The 21,717-nt window shown below is 49.5% G+C and overlaps 1 protein-coding gene across 2 annotated transcripts in view; it reads left to right on the plus strand.

The window, feature by feature from the left end:
* Nucleotides 1-15,226: 15,226 nt before the first annotated feature.
* GULP1 (GULP PTB domain containing engulfment adaptor 1) overlaps nucleotides 15,227-21,717 on the plus strand; it is a 147,408-nt gene continuing 140,917 nt past the window's right edge. For both annotated transcript variants that reach the window (XM_070421662.1, XM_070421664.1), the window contains exon 1: nucleotides 15,227-15,398. The gene's annotated coding sequence lies outside the window, so the exon portion shown is untranslated. The remainder of the gene's footprint in view (nucleotides 15,399-21,717) is intronic.

Genomic DNA, 21,717 nt, shown 5'->3' on the forward strand with positions numbered 1-21,717 from the left:
TTATTGATTTCAGAGAGGAAGGGAGAAGGAGAGAGAGACAGAAACATCAATGATGAGAGAGAATCATGGATGGGCTGCCTCCTGCACGCCCCACACTGGGGATCGAGCCTGCAACCCGGGCCTGTGCCCTGACCAGGAATTGAACAGTGACCTCCGGGTTCATAGGTCACACTCAACCACTGAGCCATGCCAGCCGGGCTATAAATTAGTTATTTTAATGTCTCTTCAAACAAAATACTTAAAAGAAACAACCATTTTATTGTTTAAAATGAAATTTTCTTTATTTTTGGAAACAGAAAACTTTAACCTACCAGAAAACGTGTGTGTGTGTGTGTGTGTGTGTGTGTGTGTGTGTGTGGTTTAATTTCTCTATTGCTGGAGACTTCTTAGAACTGGATTTTGTCCAATTCAAGAAGTATTTCCTGACTTTGATGTTACATCTCTTCATTTATGTGTGGGAATTTTACATATTGTTTGTGAAGTTATTTTTATGTTATTTCTGAAGGTTTTTATTTTAAATAATTTCCTACTTCCTTCTAGGGCATTTTTAACATACCTTCTCATTGTTTGAGTCAAAGGCTTTCGTAATAGTTTCAGAGTTCCTATTATGTGCTGTTTAAGAAAATTACTTTACATGTATAACAGGGTGAAAGATTTTGATTTATACCACAATTTAGGAAACATCATAAAGTAATATGAATAAAGAACAATTATTTGTCCCAAGAAATATTAGCCGAAGGAAAAGAACTATTGCTGTTAGAATAGTACATGTTAACACAGAATTCTACTAATAGTCTCTACATATCTTACACTAATACAGCTTCAAAAAATAACTTCCAAAATATTTCACATTTCCTATTTTTCTCAAGGGTGTTATACTATTTTTGTATATTTAACCTCACATTTCTTCATTTGGGATTAATTAATAACATGAAAGTATATTGTCAAGTTTTTTAAAATTGTGTTAAATTGAAACAGCAGGGAGATATGCAGGAGGAGAATGAAAGCATGAATTTAAATATTTTGACAATTGCAAATATGTAAGAATATGTTCTTACCAAGAGCAAAATGTCAATATTTATTTTCACTTGGAAAGGAGTAAATGGTCTTACTGAATTACTGTAATTATTTCAATGCCCACATGCAGCCTGGAATGTTGATGCTCACGTATCTGTTTTATCATATATACATATAATTAGCCCTGCATTTAAAATTTAGAGGACAACTGAAGTAGGGGAATCTTCAGTAAATAACTTATAAGAACAATCTGTATATCTTATCAATTAAAATTATGCCTTCAGCAGGCATTTGCCTAAAGTTAATACATGATGCACTGATTACAAACATTATGTTGTATGATTGAAACAAAATATCACTTTCACCTGAAAGTGTCATGAATCAAATCGATATGATTCTTTATTTCGAAGACATTGAAGCGCATCCTAACCCTAGAGATCTTGGCTCCCAGGCGTCCAGCAATCTCTACAGAGACTCCCTCGGGGGAGGGTTTCACCGGGGCTGGGATGGGAGGGGTCAGGCAGGGTGTTCTGCTGGTACCAGAAATCCCAATGATGACCTTGAAAGGCTCGCTGGAGCAGCGACAAATACATAAATAAATACGTTCACTTATTAATCCATTCGTCCGTGTGCTAGAAAGAAAAAGGGAAACCAAGTGCAGGATGGGGAGCGTGAGCTGTTCCCCAGAAGGACCAGGGAAATGAACAGGGACCTGGGTCCAGGCCCCAATCACCACGGTTTTGGTTTTATTTCCAATAAGTGGGAAGAAGTGCCTTCATTCCCAGAAAGCTGGGGAAATAGCTGACAGCTGGAGCTGAGCAGGACTGAGACCTGGCCAGTCCGCAGAGAGGCACCCCCATCAGACAGCACAGCTCTGAGGCAGAAGTTCTAGCCCTGCAGCCCGCCCCGGCCATCTCCTGGGGGCATGATGCTCACGGAGCAATTTCCCTCCCTCCCACCAGAGGACTTCCCGGGCTGGTTCCTCTGAACTCTGCTAACCTGGCAGCTGCCCACAAAATCCTGTGCTATCCCTGCTGCTCCCAGGACCCCCAGAGTAGGCCTCGGTTGACTTGTTTGTTTGTTTTGAGCAGGAACCTTGATAGATGATCATTCTTGCCTGCTTGGTTTCCTACCGCTAGTTCTACCAGCCTGGTCACGATGCAAAACCAAGCTCTTTCCTTGTTTTAAATTTATCTTTATTGTTGAAAGTGTTACAGATGTCCCCTTTTTCTCCCCATCGGCCCCTCCTCCCCACTCCCTCCCCTTCCCCAGGCCTTCACCCCACTGTTGTCTGTGTCCATGGGTGATGCATCTATGCAGACACGTTCTTCAGTTGATCTCTTCCTCCCTCTCCCCTTCCCTCTGAGGATCCCCGGTCTGGTCCATGCTTCCATGTGTCTGGATCTGTTTTGTTTGTCAGTCTATGTTGTTCATTAGATGCCAACTATAAGTGAGATTGTGTGATACTTGTCTTTCTCTGCCTGACTTATTTCAATTAGCATGATACTCCCAGGTCCCTCCATGCTGTCTCAAAGGGTAAGAGATCCTTCTTTTTACTGCTGCATAGTGTTCTGTGGTGTAAATGTCCCACAGCTATTTTATCCACTCGTCTACTGATGGGCACTTGGGCTGTTTCCAGATCTTAGCTATTGTACATTGTGCTGCTATGAACATAGGGGTGCATACATCCTTTCTGATTGGTGTTTCTGTTTTCTTAGGATATATTCCCAGAAGTGGGATCACTGGGTCAAATGGGAGTTCCATTTTTAGTTTTTTGAGGAAACTCCATACTGTCTTCCACAGTGGCTGCACCAGTCTGCATTCCCACCAGCAGTGCACGAGGGTTCCTTTTTCTCCGCATCCTCGCCAGCACTTGCCGTTTGTTGATTTGTTGATGGCAGCCATTCTGGCAGGTGTGAGGTGACATCTCATTGCTGTTTTAATTCACATCTCTCCGATGATTAGTGACATTGAGCATGTTTTCATATGCCTTCTGGCCACTTGTATGCAGAGGACCTAAATAGACTGTTCTCCGAAAACCAACTTCAAATGAAACCTCTCTCTCAACAAGCCTGCCTCCTGGAAATCAGAGCACCCTTACTCTGAGGGTGTTGTTTGCAGGATGAGTTTCTAAACGCTTAATTAGGGGCTCAAAGGCCAGAATTCATGCTCATGTGGGTGCATTCAGGCTGAGAACAGAAGGGGATTAGCTACCAGAGCAATGGGTACAAGGAAGTCTGTAAAATGAGTCTGTAAAACGATAGCTTATTTAACACCACGAATCGTTACCCTGGGCTGGTGCTGTGGAGGAAAAGGGGTCCGCTTACTAACCCGACAAGCTCAGGGGAGGCCTGCAAGGCGGCCCACACACTCAGCGGCCCACAGTCACTGCACAGGAGGGTCTGCAGTGAAAACTTCTTTAACTAAAAGGGAGTCAGGGCAGGCGGTCAAGTCCTAGGCAGGTAGGTTCCTGGACAAAGGTCAGTCTTTACCTCAGTGAGCCTGTCTGTTGTCTGTCCGCATCTCAGATAACACAGCTTTGAAGTGCTTGAGTAACCGCCTGTTTTCCCGAGCCCTCGGGGCTCACTCAGAACCCCTCATTGCTGTCTTGTTGCCCAAATACCATCTCTAGGTGCTGTCAGTGCTAATGGTTAACTACCCTCTACCCACCAATGTGAAGAAAGTTTCCTCTCTTCCTTTTACTCTTTATCTAATCACAGAAATATTCTGGCTTTGCTTTCCTGCTCCCGCCTCCACCATCTCCCGCCTCCACCATCTCTGTCCAGTGGATTTTAGGGACCCTCCCTCTGCCTCCTCCCTGAACTGTGATGTGAAGAATACCCGGGAAATGGCCATTCTCCAGAGCATGTTCTCAGGCCTTTGAGGTTTTGCTCTGGGCAGTCCTCAGTTTGGCTCAAATTCCTACAAACCCTCTACCGGCGTGGATGCTTCCTACGTGGTCAGTGCGGTTGGTTCACGGCTCCAGAGGACAGAGCCAGGCCCAGCCCATGTCCTGACTGCAGTCCTGCACTTCTCCTCCTCCTCCTCACCGCCCGGCTTCTCTCCCACATGACCCCCAAGTCTTTGCTTCAGGCTGACAAGACCAGTTATACACCGATGTGGTGTATTGCCCATGCTTACTAACTGTTACATCTGTGTGACATTGAAATGTTCTTCCCAGACATAAAAGTAATACTACCTACTCACAAAGACCAAGACTAAAATGAAAGCTATAGAAATAATCTATTCGGTAAAATTGAAAAGTCTGAAGACTTTCAATAAGCAAATAAAACAAATAGTTTAAAACTCCCCTCTGCCTTTTATTAGTAATGTGGTCTTGGAAAATTACGTCTTTTTCTGCAAAAATAACCCTAGTAATACTTACCAGAGAGAGTTAATATTATAAAGCACTTTGACCGGGACCTAGTAATAAAAACTATTTTTTAACTGCTTCAAAATAAAATATTCTGAAAAAGATACAAAACTTGTAAAAATAAGTTAGAGTCAGAGGTTCGCTCTCCAGTGCGTATTTTGATATTGATTTAGTTAAAATATTTACAATAAAAAGAAAATTATTGTAACATACCAGTTGAAATAACAAACTGTAAGACTTTGACTCATTAAAATGGTGATCTACTTCTACTTTAAACGTTAGTGGAAGTGGGTGATGAGACAGCAGTGCTCCAGTTACGTGTGACATTAAAGCACTGTCCTAACAGACACACACGTGGACGCCCTCATGATACACTTCACTCGGAGAAGAAAATGTAAATGTTAGTGTCACAAAAACACAGTATGCTTTGCCTAAAGGCACATTAGTGGTTTCTGATGTTTGGGCATTATGTAAGTGCTTTTTCTAAGTATTTTCATACTTATTTCAATGTCAAGTTGGATTTCATAATGCCAGGTAGGCAGCTGGCGTTTTCAAAGCTTATAAACTACACCCATTTTGTATTTTATTTCATCCTTTTATTATAGAAACTAGAAGCCTGGTGCATGACATTCATGCACTTGCGGGGGGGGGGGGGGGTCCCCTCAGCCTGGCCTGCATCCTTTTGCAGTCCAGGAGCCCTCGGGGGATGTCCAACTGATGGCTTAGGCCCGGTCAGACATCCTTAGCCCTGCCGTGGAGGTGGGCCTCTGAGCCTGCCAGCCGCCAGCTTGGCTTGTGGCTGAGCGGCGCTCCCTCTGTGGGAGTGCACTGACCACCAGGGGGCAGCTCCTGCAATGAGCGTCTGCCCCCCGGTGGTCAGTGCGCATCGTAGCAACTGGTCGTTCCACCGTTCGGTCTATTTGCATATTAGCCTATTTTTATATAGGATTTGACATATATAAATACTTCAAGTATATTTGTGATTTCTGTATTTTTGCATGTTCCTGCTGTTTCCAATAACTATAAAATTAATTAAAATGTTAAAAAATATATCAACAGGCTATGTTCTATGCTTCTCCAAATTTAACAAATCCCAAACCAAAAAGCTCATGTTGATTAAAGCTCCTCTATCATTAAAAAAAGAGTTACAGCCGTAGCCGGTTTGGCTCAGTGGATAGAGCGTCGGCCTGCGGACTCAAGGGTCCCAGGTTCGATTCCGGTCCAGGGCATGTACCTGGGTTGCAGGCACATCCCCAGTGGGGGGGCGTGCAGGAGGCAGCTGATCGATGTTTCTCTCTCATTGATGTTTCTAACTCTCTATCCCTCTCCCTTCCTCTCTGTAAAAAAATCAATAAAATATTTTTTTTTTTTTTAAAAGTTACGTTCAAATAATGTCCAATCCAAATGAAGACAATTCTTGCATCTTCAAAAAGTGTTAATTAAAATGTGTTGAGTATCTTCAGTTTAACCCTCTGAATTTATTCTCCACCTTTTTAAAAAAAAAAAAAATGTATTCTTATTGATTTCAGGGAATAAGGGAGAGGGAAAGAGAGATAGAAACATCCATGATGAGAGAGAATCATTGATCCGCTGCCTCCTGCAGGCCCCACACTGGGGATCAAGCCTGCAACCTAGGCATGTGCCCCAATTGGGAATCCAACCCTGACCTCCTGGTTCATAGGCCGATGCTCAATCACTAAGCCACACCAGCCAGGGCTCTCCACCCTTCTTTATCCAGCTCTGCTCCCTGGAAGACTGACCCATCAGGACTGTGTCCAGTTGCTCCATTGCCTTCAGATTCTCTATCAGGCTTGGGCAATGGGAGCACCAGCAGGAGGTGGGAACGTGGGAGGGGAGTGAGTCAGCACATTTACCCACCCCCCTCCCCCTTCCCCTGTGCACTTCCTGTCTGGTCACCATCTAGCTATGTCCCTTCGCTGAAGGTCCCCACCTCTACTGGGCGACCTTCTCCATGGTTATCCTCTCTATTGGGTTCTAGCGACCATTTTCTCTCCCTCCTCTGCCCTTAGGTTAGGGGTGGTGAGAGCTTCCCAAAGCATTACCCCACGAGAATAACTGTATTTTAAACCTATCCCACACCTTTACAAATAGTCTCTTTTTTAAAAAACTCTTTTCAAATTATCTGGTTTGAATAAGAGATTTGTTTCCTTCAAGACTCTGAGTACTACAGTTTCTCAAAGAACTTTCTAAAATATTTATGTAGGTTAATATTGTGATACTTCTGAAATCTTTGTTTTATACATCAGCTCAAAGGTCAGCCCCCTGCTGGTTTGCCACTGTAGCATGCAGTCTCCATGGTTATGAACTATGTTCGGGTCTATGTCCCATCAGCCCCTTACTGTATACCGAGTGTCCCTGTTGTTCCATCATTACTGTTTACTTTCCTCCAGAACTTCTTAATCTTATCTTTTTTGATATTCCTTCAACTATTGGCTTTCCTCCCATGACTTTCAATTTTCTCAATAGCTGAGATTAAATATTAACTTAAAATAATTAAAAGGGTGGTGATCGCTAATAAATGTACCTTTAGGAATGCAGATTAAATAGGTCCCTCAGAAGTACCTACGTCACCTTCATGTCCTGCATGTTACCAAAGATTATGGAAATATACACGCAGGGATGCGACGGTGGCTAGACAAAAGCAGTAACTGCAAGGCTGGATTTTCCAAGGTCACACTATGCCATTGCCTGCTCCCAGGAGCCAGGAGCCAGGAGCATTTAAAATTCTAGTAATGCAGTAATTAATATGCTACAGAACACTGAAGGGTCACGAATAGGCCCTGAATGTACTGAGATGAATCACAGCTGTAAGCCCCCCTGACTGGTACCTTCTCCCCAGGCCAAAAAAATCAAAATCAAAATCACATTACTCTGAAGTTTGTCATTTCTGTACCCTCTCGTGTTTAGCGCTCAAATACCCAGTAATATTAGGCTTGATGAAAACCCCAAGCCCTTTCTTTTTTATTTTTTTTAAATATATTTTTATTTATTTCAGAGACGAGAGGAGAGGGAGAGAGAGAGAGAAACCTCAATGGTGAGAGAGAATCATAGATTGGCTGTCTCCTACACAGCCCCAGGCATGTGCCTGACTGGGAATGGAATGAACCCGTGACCTCCTGGTACATAGGTCATTGCTCAACCACTGAGCCACACTGGCCAGGCCCAAGTCCCTTCTAAATTGTTCCCCATACCTCCAATTTCACAGTTTCCATATCTTCTCTAAATGGTCATCAGAGCGCATTTTCCAAAACAAAATTATCTTATTATAAAATGTTGAGTAACTGTCATTACCGAGATCTACAAGACCAAGACCCTCACTGAATGTGCGCCAACAAGCTGACCTGTTAGAACTTCCTTGTCTTTATCTTCTGTCCCAAGTTCTCAGCCTGGGTCGTGCTGCCTCTCCCCCAAATGCCTTTCTCCTCCCGCCCCCCGCCTGCCTGCGGCTCACCGTAACCTTCAACTCAGCTCACAGTGTGACCATGTGCCTCGTCTCTACCTTAGCACACTCTGCCCCGAGCCCTGAAGAATACATTTCTATGTTAGTGTCCGGCCTGCATTTCTTTATTACGTGAGTGTCCCTCGACTGGACGTGAGCCCCTTAAGGACAAAGACTGTGCGTCATTTCTCTTGCACCAGTGACCAGCTCAGTGACCAGCTCAGTGACCCAGTGACCAGCTCAGTGACCAGCTCAGTGACCAGCTCAGTGACCCAGTGACCAGCTCAGTGACCGGCGCTAGAGGGACTCAGTGCTGAGTGGGTGTGAAGGAGGATGGGGCTCCCCGAGCAGGTCTCGTCTCCGCCCCGCCTGCCGCCTCGCAGTGCACCTACTCCGTCCTCTTACCAGGCAGTGTTTTCAGATTCGAACCAAATTAAGTCCAGTGATGACACGAGATGACACGAGATGACACTAGGGTGGGAGAATCACCCTTTTTACAAAGAATCCCAGTTGGAAATTGTAAGATTCTGAGGGAAAGAGAAAAATCACTACTCGAACTCTGCAGTAACCGTTGCTGCAGGAAGCCCCACCCGTGCATGTTAACATCACTGGGCAGAACTCAGGAAGAAGCAGCATGTGGCATAGCCTCAAATATCTCCCCCAAACATGTCCTCATCACAAGAGGAAGAGAGCAACTTCCCGTGGAGAAACCTGGCAGACACCACCTTCACCAGTAGCATCACCAGTGTGAGCTCCCAGCAATAGCAGGCACCTCCACTAGGACACACTAAGGACACTCTACCTCGGGGCATCTTCCCAGGGACTCATGACTGAGGAGAGCCATGAGAAAGCAGCAGATGAACTTGATGTGAGGGCCGTTCTACAAAATAGCTTTTACTCTTCAAAATAGTCAAGGTCCTGGAAGACAAGGAAAGACCAAGGAATTGTCACAGGTTAGAAGAGACTAAGGAGACATGAATGCTCTGTCGGATTTGGAACAGAAAAGGTACATGTGGGCTGGGCTGGCGGGGCTCAGTGGTTGAGCACTGACCTATGAACCAGGGGGTCACGATTTCATTCCTGGTTGGGGCACATGCCGGGGTTGCAGGCTCAATCCCCAGTGGGGGCGTGCAGGAGGCAGCCGATCAATGATTCTCTCTCCTCATTGATGTTTCTGTCTCTCCCTCTCCCTTCCTCTCTCAAATCAATAAAAATATATGTATTTTAAAAAGGTACATGGGTGAAAAAACCAAAAAACTGGCAATGTCTGAATAAGTACTATAGATTAGGTAAAGATCAAAACAAATACAGAACAGGAAATGGGCACCTTTTTTGTGTACCAGTTTAAACTTTCAGTTATAAAATAAATAAGTACTGGTGATGTGATGTACAGTTACTATAGTAACTGTGCTTCATACTACTGCATTGTACATGTGAAAGCTGCTAAGGGAGTAGATTTTAAAAGTTCTCATCACAAGAAAAAAACATGGTATCTCTGAGTGGTGATGGCTGTTAACAAGATTTATTAGGGTGACCATTCCACAGTCTATACATACCTTATGCAACTGTGATGTTGTCCACCTGAAAACTAATATAACGGTATATGTCAATTACATTTCAATAAATGTTTTAAACATACATAAATAAAATAACGACAGAAATACATTTGATTTCTGCAAAGAAAAATCTACAATAATAGTTTTGTCCCTTTGCTTTGCTTTTAGCTGAAGCTATTTCTTTTCCTTCTATTTGGGCCACATTGACTTCGTTGCAGTAGAAACCCCTGTTGCCATATGAAAAGTTTGAATGTGTTATCTGTTTCCTTGTGTAGCTGCCGTTTATCTTATACTCATTAGCCAGGCGGCGTCAGTGCTTCACATTGACTAGCTCTTGCAATTCTTACAACAACTCTGCTTCCGAAGGGAGGAAACCGACATTGACGAGGGTGTTGCTTTTCCTGGATGCACAGCCGGCAAGTGGCAGAGCGCGGATTCGAACCCAGGGGTTTATGACTCCAAAGTCCAGGCCGTGAAACTGTGCCCTGCTTCTTCCCTCAGCAATCAACAGCCCAACGTTCATGTTTATGGACAATAGTTGGAGCTAGCTTCTGTAGATAAAATCTAATCTGTGAGAGATTTCTAGGAACCCTAAGCACGGTTTCGTTTTAAATGAAATAAATCCGTGCACTCATGTACTGCCACTTCATTCATCCTCCCCTGATTTCATGCCACAGTGCAAGAAGAATTCCATAAGAGCAATTTAATGTGGTAATTAAGTCCTTGAGTTTCTGGCAGTCTCCACCTGCAGGATGTATAGGTTTCCAGGCGGAGCGTTGAGTGATGGAGAGGGGTGACGTTGGGAAGCTTTGTTTCGAGGGGACCGTGGGTGGTCCTCGGCTGTGCGGTCAGTACAGGTGAACGATGTGTGTGATTTGGAAGTTGCTTCGGGGGGGTTTCGGGTTTTGAAATGGACGATGTGCTCGCACAGTCACACCCTTGGAAACCAGTCAGTTTGCACGGAGCCGATGGCCCTTCATCCATGCATCCTCAGGGGGCCCGGCTACAGACACTGACGCTCACCCCACGTGACAGGCCTGTGTCCTGGCAGCTCTCCCCGCAGATGCCTTCTGCCCAAGAACAGTTGTGAGGGATGAAAGATGGCGCGGTGTGAGAACGGCCTGTTGCCGGTCTCCTGTGATGGGAGCCAGTGTCTCCGGAGCATTTTAAAGTCTGATGCCATTGTCCCGAGTCGCACGCTGCCAGCCGAGCGCACAGGTTGTGTGCGGCTCTGGCAGGCCCATCCCCAGGCCTGGGTGCGTTCTGGCACAGAATCGTGAAGGGAATTTAAGAAATTTACATTTTAGTGAAAAACTGCAAGCCATGCTTTCGAAATAAAAAGTTAAGTTTCTTTTGCCAAAAATGATTTTTTAGACCATCTACAATATATGGTTTGTTTTCTGCCTTGATGATGAAAAATGGCATAGTTTTATTTGCAATAACATCCTGTCTGTCCTATTGTTTTGTATTTTAAGTCTGGGAGGGGGTCTTTGGTGGACAGAGATGCTGCTGGACTCATGGGATTTTTGTGCAAATAAAGCTGCTTTGAGGGAACTTCCCAGGTGCGTCGGGCTGGGGCAGGGGAGCCCCTCTCGGAGACCAACCCTGGAATCCGGCCAGTCTGCCCTGAAGCAGGTCCAAGGTTTCCCTTTGGGTGGTGACGGGCTCCCCACACAACACTCACACCACCCAAAGGGCAGGTGACTGAAGCCGGGGTAGAACCCTGGCCTGGACTGAGATCCCTGGGTCCCTCATTTCCCCTGGGAGGTGGGGCTGTTGCCTGGAGAGTGTTGTCTGTGGTCTGTAGTTCTCCTAGGACAGCCCTTCACTCTTGGCAGTCAGAGGGAGCTGGGGAAATGGTGAAGGAGCCTGGCTGGTGTGACTCAGGGGTTGAGCATCAGCCTATGAACGAGGAGGTCAGGGTTCAATTGCCGGTCAGGGCTCATGTCCGGGCTGCAGGCTTGATCCCCAGTGTGGGACGTGCAGGAGGCAGCCGATGGATGATTCTCTGTCATCATGAGCCTTTGTTCAGGGCAGACCGAGGCCTGTTTGAGTGGTAGTGCCTGTTGGGATCTCCCTGGCCTCTCCCTCCTCAGTCCCTGGGGTGTGCTGTAAATCTGATTCTAAATCTTGTTCCCTTTGGTTTTAGTGTTTTTAAAAACTTGATTCTGACATCTTTGAGATTTGTACACGTCTAAGCCATTTCACAGAACAGTTCATATCGAAAGTGAGCTCATAGAAATTACAGAACAATGGCAAGTTAGAGACGTTGTGAGAAAATATACAAATGAGGAGTCTTCAGCACTGGGTGCAATGACTGGAAAAGATCGTTACGGGGACTTGTGCATCTCCATTTCTTCCTCCGTGATGGAGGCATTTCACAGTTATAAGTTTTTCTCTTTCTGGCAACTTCCAAGTCTCATGGAAAAGGGAGAAAAGAACTTAAAGAAAAGACTTTACTTTATTGGCTAATTCAGGGGGGAGACAGGAGTCGTAGAGAACCCCTGCTTAAAAGGAGGCTATAGGGTCTTATCTCTGAGAACCCGGGAGTCGCATAAAAGTCCAAATGATTTTCAACATTGAGTAAGATGAGAAAGGATGTAGGAGAACTTCCCTTTAAAGATATCAGAGGCGGATGAACGAGAAGTGAGTATGTGCTGGGCTGGTGTGGCTCAGTGGTTGAGCATTGATGCAGGAACCAGGGTCAGTTCCCGGTCAGGGCCCATCCCAGGTTGTGGGCTTGATCTCTGGTGGGGGCCGTGCAGGAGGCAACCAATTGATGACTTCCTCTCTCATTGATGCTTTTCTCTCTCTATTCCCGCCCTTCCTCTCTGAAATCAATTAAAAATATATATATATTTTTAAAGAAATAAGTACACTGTGAGATTTTCCATTAATTCATAGTCTCTGTAGCCTGATTTATTCTTTTTTTTAAATTGATTTTTAGAGAGAAAGGAAGGGAGAGGGAGAGAGAGAAACATTTATGTGAGAGGGAAACATCTATTGGCTGCCTCCTGCACGCCCCCTACCAGGGATCGAGCCTGCAACCCAGGCATTTGCTCTGACTGGGAATCGAACTGGCAACCTTTCGGTGCCTGGGAAAACGCCCAATCCACTGAGCCACACTGGCCGGAGAGTAACCTGACTTACTCTTCTGCTCAGACCTTGTGCACGTCGGGGGGGAGGGGGCAGGGGGTGTAGTGTATTGGAGGGTGATCTGGGGTTCCCCAAAGAGGGTCCACAGGCCCTGTGCCTCACTGCTGGAATCTCGGAGTCAGCGTTCCCCATCAGAACTTTTCATTTTTTTGTTTATTATTGTACTCTTTATGAAGAAGGGTGGATTCCATCAGACTTTTTAAAATACTGTGTTAAAAACCCCTATATTTAGTATAATCATGTAATTATTTCTCATTCCCGAATATTGAGCTACCATTTGATTTATTTTATAGTCACATTGATACCAAGCGACCACCTCAATGGCACCATTTATTTTGTTAGCAGTTGTTTGTGAATTAATTGTGTGAAGGTGTTCACCAAAGAGGTTCAGGCTGCAATGAAGAACGGAAGGGGCCCATGGGGGCGGGGGGAGGGGACACCTGTAAGACTTCCAGCAGGAGAGATACATAAACAAACAGTGCAGAGCAGCAGGTCAAAAAAGAAAAGAAAGAACCAATGGCCTCAGACGCAGACAGCAAGCCCGCCGTGCTCTGGGGGGACAAAGAAAAGCAGGTCTCACAAAGGCAGACGCCGTGACCTGGAACTGTAACTCCTGCAAGTTAAGGCCGACTGGCCCGTTACCAGGGGTTGCCTGGTTCTAATGCGCAAAGGAGCGAGGTGAAAACTACAAGGAAAAGAGTAAAGTCCATGGATGGGCTGTGGTTCCAGGGTGTTTGTTTATGGCTCGGCCTTGGGCTGAGTTTAGCAACAGGCTTAGCAATTTAGTGGCAGCTCTGAGCACAGGCACCAGACGTGCAGGCCCACTTCCTTGATAGCCTCCAGCTGCAGCAGTGACTCTGAGGATGCTCAGCCCATTCTATTCCATCCTCCTGTCACCAAAGGTGACCACAGAAAAAGCCACTGGGCTGCCCTCAGGTGATGTTCCCAGAGTAGTTATGTCAGTGCGCCTGCCTGCTGGGGTGAAGGGAGTCCTGGTTAAAGAGGACTCTGCCCACCGCCCGATTTCGGGTCCCAGCCTGAGCACCTCCCCGTGAGATTCGGCCAGTCCCCTAAGACTTGGGCTTCCGTTGCCTTGTATCGAACATAAGTTCGGCTAGAGCTAGGGGATCCCTAAACTCAATTTTCATTCCAGAATCTATGACGCTGTATCTTTTTTTAATGGAAAAAGCATCAGGGAGAAGAAAATGGGTTCAGTTGACAAGGTCTTGGGGGGAATTTCCAGTACCACCTTCTTCTTTTTTTAAAAAAAATACATTTTTATTGATTTCAGAGAGAAAGAGACAGAAACATCGATAATGAGAATCATTGACTGGCTGCCTCCTGCACGCCCCACACTGGGGATGGAGCCTGCAACCCCAGCATGTGCTCTGACGGGGAATTGAACGCTGACCTCTTGGTGTATAGGTCAATGCTCAACCACTGAGCCATGGCGTCTGAGCTCCAATACCACCTTCTAATTACAGCGAACGAGTGTGGGATGTAAGAACCAAGTATCTGTCGACCTATGTCCGAGCCGGACACTATTCCAGCTCCTGTAATGTGGGGGTGACTGTGAACCCCCTTATATAACCCCTTTGGCAGGGCGATCACAGGGAGTGTCCTCTAGAGCACAGGTGGCCAAGGAGGAGGGGACGTGAGCCTGGCTGCCTGACTCGAACCCTGGCTGCTGCTGTAATGCATCCCATTTGCCGGCTTTGTCAAATGCCCCCCCCCCCCCCCCCCCCCATCCATCTGTGTCCACGCTCACATAAAACTTAGTTACACCTGAGCAGGTCTCCCAACGTCCGTGAAGCTCCTCTCATCCTCATCCTCTGAGACAGGCTTATCGGGTCCCCTCCTGCCTCCTTCCCACCCGAGGGTGACAGGGTGAGAAGGGCTCATGGCCCTTTCCCTGGGCCAGGGTCCGGGGTGAGCACCTCCAAGGGGCGGAGGGGCAGCACCTGGTGGTTGGGGCAGTTTTCATTAAAAAGAAAAAAAGAAGAAGGAGGAGGAGGGGGGCGAGGAGGAGGAGGAGAGGGAGGAGGAGGAGGAGAGGGAGGAGGAGGAGGAGAGGAAAAAGAAGTCACAAAGTGCAGAGACTCGGGCTTCGTTTAAAGAAAAGAGAAAACGTGAAGGGAACATCTGTCCCGGTGCCAGGAGGCGGGGAGGGGCGGGGGCAGCAGTAACCACTGCGCAGCGCGTCCTGGGTCCCACAGGAGGCAGGCGGTTCCGATTGGGCTCCTGCTGCTCCGGGCTTTTCCTCTTGGAGCAGCAGCGGGTGTGAACTCCTAGGACACAGGGAGGAAGGGACCGCCCGGCCCGGGGCGGGAGGAGGCGCCAAGGGCAGCGGGGACCCGGCGGGGCGGTGTCTGCGTCTCCCCGAAACCCGGGAAGGTGGGGCCCGGCCTCGCGGGCGGTGTCTCCCGCGTCCCCTCCCCGCCCCCGGGTCCCGGTCCGCAGGACACACCCGGCTGCACCCTCGGGGCGTCCCCGGCCCGGAGCGCGTCCCCTTCTGGCCGAGAGGGGGCGCCCCGTCCCCCCGCGGCCCGGAGCCCGCTCCCGCTCCCGCTCCCGCTCCGGCGCCGCCAGCGCGGTGTGGTCTGGCCGCGGTCCGATCGCTCTGCTCGGGGAGCGGGGAGCGGGGAGCGGAGGGCGAGCGCGGGCGGAGGCGGAGGAGGAGGAGGCGGCGCGGGGCCCGGCGGCCGCAGCGGAAACTTTGCTCCGGGCCGCGACTCGGAGGCGGCCTCGGGGCGGAGGTCGGAGCCCAGGTCCCGGAGGAGGGCGCCCGGCTCCCCGCTTCCCGCCGGCGGCCCGCCTGCGTCCGACCGGCCGTAAGGTACGAGGAGACCGCGATCCACCGGCTGGGGTCCCGGGGGCGGCGATCTCGGGGGGCCGGCGCCCCGGGAGGGGGTCCGCCCGGCGGGAGGGGAGGGAGGGCGCGGGCTGCGAGCCGACAGCGGGCAGACGGGAGCCGAGGACCTCGTGCGGGGCTGCGGGTGCCCCTCCTCCCCTCCCCCCTCCTCACCCCGGGCCGGGGCCGGACCTGTTGACCGCTGTGCCTCCGGGAGGACGGGGAGGACGGGGAGGCGGGGACCCGGCGCCCCGACTCCCGGAGCCCCCTCCAGCCTTTGTGCAACTTGGGCCGCGCGGGGCGGGCGGCGGGACGGAGCCAGGGGGCGTCCTGTGTCCCGGCGAGGCGCCCGGGAGGGAGGGAAACTTCCCCGCGGAGCCCCCCCCTTTTGTTGGCGGAGCGCGGCCCGGGGTGGGGGGGTGGGGGCGCTTGGGGGCGCCGGGATGTTGGGAAGCGCGGGGCTGGGGGGGCCGGGCTGGGGGCGGCGCCCAGGGGTCCCCATTGGCTCGGGTCCCCCAGCTCCTCTGGCGGGCGCTGCGCGGGAGGGCGCACGGCGGGCGGGTGCGGAGACCTCCCCGGTGTCGCTGCCCCACAGCCCGGCCCCTCCACCCGGTCCTCCCCCGGGTAGGGGCTGCCTCCGGCCGGACCGAACCCCGCACCGTTCGGGGCTCCCCGGAACTCGGGCGGCTTCCTTCGGGGTGTGTTTACGCCGCTGGCTGGGACCTGGGACAGGGAGCGGGGATGGGCATGTGGCTGGGGGGTTGGAGCCCGCTGGGGGCGCGCACACCCAGGGCCTGAGCTCGGCTCCTGGCACTTGCACCCCGACACCCGCGCCCGGCGCCCGCCGAGAGCTGGACGAGCCCCCTGCGATCGGCCGGGGGTGCGAGGCCCTGGTTCGGGCCCCGCTTTAAGAAAAGCGGCAGCGTTGCACCCGCGGGAGGATGGAAGTTGGGGGGTTCTGGTGAGGACCCACGTGTTCATCTCCAGGGCGCGCGGGGAAGGGGTGCGAGGGTGCCGACGGGGCGGAGGGGACACGGGGAGCGCCGGGCGGCCGGAGCTTTGGGGGAGTTGTACGCGGGTCCGGTTTGCAGATCTTCCCTCCGTCCCCCCAAAACCCGGCGCTTTGCCAGAAACCCCGCACCGGGGGGCGCCGCGCCGGGTCCGGCCCCGCAGCCTCCTGGCCGCAGCCCCGCAGCGCCCTGCCCCGCGTCCTCAGAGCCTCCTGGAGCCGCGCCCCAGGACTGGTCCCAAGTTCGAGGACCCACAGGAGGGACAGGGCCCTGGGAGCTGGGGCCTGGCTGGAGGAGCAGGGAGGCCGCGGGTGGGAGGGAGCTGCTGGGCGCGCAGGGGCTCCCCCTTTCCCAGGGAGCGTGTTTGAGGGACTAGATCCGCCTTCTTGGCAACAAGGGAAACTGAGCAGCCCAGCCGGCCTGGCTCCGGGGCTGAGCATCGGCCTAGGAACCAGGCACCGTGGTCGGCAAACTGCGGCTCGCGAGCCACATGCGGCTCTTTGGCCCCTTGAGTGTGGCTCTTCCTAAGCCTTAGGAGCACCCTAATTAAGTTAATAACAATGTACCCACCTATATAGTTTAATTTTAAAAAGTTTGGCTCTCAGAAGAAATCTCAATCGTTGTACTGTTGATATTTGGCTCTGGTGACTAATGAGTTTGCAGGAGGTCAGGGCACGGGCCCGGGTGCAGGCTCCATCCCCAGAGTGGGGCGTTCAGGAGGCAGCCAGTCCAGGATTCTCTCTCATCGATGGGTCATCTCTCCCTTCCTCTCTGAAATCAATAAAAGTATTTATTTTTATTTTTTTAAATTTTATTTTCATGTTTAAAGTATTACAAATAGTAGTACCTATGTCCCCTTTCCCCCCCATTGAAAAGTATGTTTTTTTAAAAAGTAAGCTGGACATGGAGCGCAGTGGGATGTGCCCCAGGAGAGGGACCAGGGGCGGGGGAGTGGGAACGGCTCCTGGTGGGTGGCCCTGGAGTGGAGTGGCCCAGGCTGGTCGCTGAGCCGAGTCTGCAGATGCTCACACTTGGTTGCGATTTGTCTCCCCGGCAGGGACTGGGCTGGCTGAACCTCCCCTCCCTTGACCTTGACCTTCTTTGTTTTCATGGCCAGTGAGAAGCGCAGGCTTGAGCTCAGAGCAGATGGTTTCCCCCTAAATGGAATAAAGCAGTGAGGAGCCCTCCGATGGTACCGGTTTGGGTCATGGAATTAAAGTGTGTTTGCGGGAAGGGATCCGGATGCACAGGGTCTCCTTGCTCATCACCTGCAGGCCTGGCGTTGGCGGCCTCGGTGCTTCCCACAACCTGTGCCCAGCGCTCTGGCCCTGCTGCTCTGAGTCCCAGGAACCCAGAGCCTTTCTGCAGTTCCCATCCTTCTTCGATGTAGTAAGAGAGTGTATTTGCCCTTTTTCTTTCCTCCTTCAGGGACGTCAGTCTGCTCCCGTGAGTTGGGGGTAAGAACGGTGAAGTACACCACGCGTTTGCATTTCCTCTGGACGGTGCGCCTGCGACGGTGCCTATCAGTGCGGGACTGACCAGGGCGAGCCGAGAAGGGATGGCCCCCCTTGGCTAATGCTTGCCTGTGATTTCCGTGTTGCCGCTCGCAAAGTAGAGGAACCTTCCTTTTCGTAATCACCAGCCCCTGCAAGCATTAAACAGATGACATGATGTTCATAGGGTTTTAGGCGCAAAAGCCAGGGTTTCGGGCTCAGTTGGTTCACTTGAAATGCTAGAGATAACAGTAGCATTAACATGGAGAGACACAGAATGCGGCATGTCCGCGGTTAACTTACAGAAAGTATTGCCTTTGCATTTCAATCGTAGCTAAAGCTTCATTAGACTAAAGTGTGATACGCGTTAATTTCTGAGCCTCTTGGGTGAGATGGCGTTATGGTTAAAGCTGAGTCATTCTCTCAAACAGAAAAGAACAGTCAGCAAATTCCTTCATTTTATTTCAGTTTGTGTTTAGGCTCGGGACCGTTCCGAGTTCGGCTCAAGCTTGTCTTTTTGAGATGTTACCAGGTACATTGGCAGAGTCTGGCTCTGTTCTTGGAAACAACACCTGAGGGACGAAAATACATGTATGATGGACAAACTTCCTTTTCCCAGCGGCCACAACAGACCTCCTTAAGGATGAAGAGGGTAGCGGTAGGAACCAGTTATGAACTGGTGCATGTTCCAAATTAATTCGTTAATTTCCTAAAACTTCGAAAGGAGGAAACATGTTACTTTATCTGAATTTGGTCCTAAATTCAAAAGCACCGGCATGGCTGCCGTGGGCCCTGCCCCTGAACGTAACAGACTGCCTGGATCTAATAGTGTTGGCCTTAATGCAATTCGAGATCAGGAAATTTCGACTCGTTCCTATGGGAGATTAAATATGTTCAAATTGGAAGAGGAAAAATGGTATAAACTCTGAACAGAGAAATCTCGTTCCTTCCAAGCAGGGGAGATATGCAATTGAAATCAGACCTTCATTTTTTATAAATAATGGCTACAAGTCATTGTTCCAGAGTTAGGCTAGAAAACGGTGTTTGTACCTTTTTTTTTTTAAAGGCTCTGTGATTGGCTAGTTTTATGTTTGCTTTATGCTCAGAAAATGTTTCCAGCTCCCCTAACGATGCTTACAACGCAGGATTGTTTTTCATGGAAAGACAGTCAGTTCGCTCAATAATCACGCCGGAGAAAAATGCTCATTTTCTGTTTTCGTTGGAATAGTATCGTTATGGAAATTTGGGAGTCAGTCTCTCCCTTCGGTGCTGTGCACCTAAGGATGCTTCGGGAAGGCTGCGCCCGTTTGCTCACATGATAGGGATAAGTAAGTGAATTTATGTCACAGCTGTGATGGCCACTGTATGTTGTGCTGCATTGCAAAGATCACGCGTGTTTACAGGCGTTTCAAATGACACTGCGTAGTGTCTAGGGTGCGCCTCGTAGGGCCTGCCTAGGGGGCAGGGGCCACCTTCCTTTCGTGTTTGTTGTCAGCTGTTAAGGTGGTAGAGATGTTACAGATAACATGATGCGGACAGAAGCACGCACCTCCTGGTCACATGCCTTCTAAGAGGAGGCTCCGAATAGACCTTAGAAACTCCCCTGCTGTAGGCGACTCCCCCTCCCCCACTTTCTCGCTCTGTCTTTACATAAATATATATATATGTATATATATATGCCTTCCTTTGGTGTTTCTCTATTGTGATAGGTACATTTTCCATAGAGAAAAGTAACTTCCATTAGTGGATATTTCTGAGCCAATTTTAACCATCCATTTGAAGTTATTTTCCAGATTACTGTTGCTAGAGATCTGTGGCTTTTTTTTTTTTTTTAATCTTTAAACAATAGAGGAATGTTTAGGTTTTTCATTGCACTTGTAAAGGGTGAAGGAAGTCGTGGGAAAGATCTGGTGCCACATTCTCGGTTCTGGGCTCTGATGATGACAGAGTCATGGAGGTATGTCGGGGCGGGGGAGGGGGGGCAAACGTGACTCTCAAGGTTCCTGGGCCCGGTCTAGCCATCAAATAGACATGAGACAGGTTGGCAGTGAGCAAACCGCATGCATACGTATGGATGGGAACCCCCCCTCCCCGCCCCCAATAGGGAGTGGAGGCCTGGGAGGTTCAGAGATTGAGGTGGCGCTGAAGATCAGACATTCTGAGGGAGGGGTGAGGGGAGGTGCCTGCAGGGATTCAGAGGGTCATTGCCCTGGGACAAGAGCAGAGGCTTAGTAAACAGTTCGCCTGCCCTGAGATAGTAGAGGTTCTCTCTGGTGCTGTGGTCTCTCCCAGGCAAGGCCCCTCATTCCAAGTCTTCGCCCCAGATAAAGAGGGGCAGGACTTCCTCTTGGCCTGAGGCTGAAACTGCGCCTTGCTCCTGTTCTAGCTCAGAGAGTGCATACCACACACAGCAGCTGCTCTCCAGGTGACTAGCTCCAACCCCACCCCCTACCCCTCACCCCCACCTCCCAGGCCTTTTTTGCTTTTCTTCAGTAGAGCCACAGGCAAATGTACATTACTGGCCGGTTCATAAGGTCCATTGAAGCCAGGGTCCTGTGGAAGTGCAGGGTTTTCCTGCAATTGTACCGCTTTTTCTTGCAGTTAGAAGATGTGACTGTGGACCTGTTTCCTGAATCGCCAACCACAGGTCCTCCGAGAATTTCAGAGAATTTAAGCTTTGCCACAGCTGCCAGCAAAGCGCAGATGAATGATTTGGGCTCAGCCCGCTCTCTTGTAGAGATGAGGCTGGTCGTTTACGTGGCTGAGAAACTGCTAGCTGAGAGGTTTGGCAGAATAAAACAATAGAGCACCAGTAACCTGTAAACTGAATCATTAAGGGTTTGGCTGTGTAACGTTCTCCAATAGTTATGTAATATTTTATCAAATGGTAACTCAGCTCTTTCTCGGTTTGTATTTAAATTTAGGCAGCATCTTAGTTAAAAAAAAAAAAAAGCAATGGAGCCATCTGTACTGTGGTAGCAAGTCTCCAAGTTTGGGGCAATTAAAAGTTGACATAAGGGAAACCAAGTGTGGTGTTAGCCTCTTGGTTTCTCTCATAATTATTTACAACAATCAAGGGAGGGCCGTATTTCAAAGTCACATTTTAACAGCCACTGGCTCCTTCACCTGGATTCCCACGTGGGAAAGTTAAAGCACAGGCTGGTTAGTACCGATAAGAGTTTCATTAAAGAAGACAAAGGACTTTGCAGAGGTTTTGAAGGTCAGCCTGGATGTTGTACTCAGTCCGTGTGTGTCTGCCATGGAGACCCTCCATAGGAAACGCAGGGCGTTAGCTGACGGTGGAACTTCCCTGCCACCTCCTTGAGGATCTACAACTAAATCATAAACGTGTCCAGCGCAAATGCGATCATCGCTGGCCTTGCACATGAACACAGAGCAAGTCTGGCGCACCGTAACGGACAGTTGTATAACCACCTTACTTTCAACCGAGGAGCGTCGGTGAGAGGACGCTGCTCATGCTGTGTCGTCTGGCACCATATAGTTTGAGAGAATTGTTAAGGACTCACGTGAGTAATGAACTGTCTTCGAAATTCTCTAAATGTCACCTGAAATGGCAAAACCCTACTGACATTTCGGAGTAGGTGTTGTTTTGAAATGCTGTGCGTTATTATTTCTGTTCCAATGCCTCCATTGTGCGTCTGAATGTGTAGGAGAAAAGCCTTACAATTGTTAACAGCAGCGAATAAGAACTATTACAGCCCGGCCAACGTGGCTCAGTGGTTGAATGTCAACCTACAAACCAGGAGGTCACAGTTTAGATTCCCTCTCAGGGCACAAACC

Source organism: Myotis yumanensis, unplaced genomic scaffold, assembly GCF_028538775.1.
Source record: "Myotis yumanensis isolate MYYU_CA2020_CCGP unplaced genomic scaffold, mMyoYum1.0.hap1 SCAF_8, whole genome shotgun sequence".
Taxonomy (NCBI): Eukaryota; Metazoa; Chordata; class Mammalia; order Chiroptera; family Vespertilionidae; genus Myotis; species Myotis yumanensis.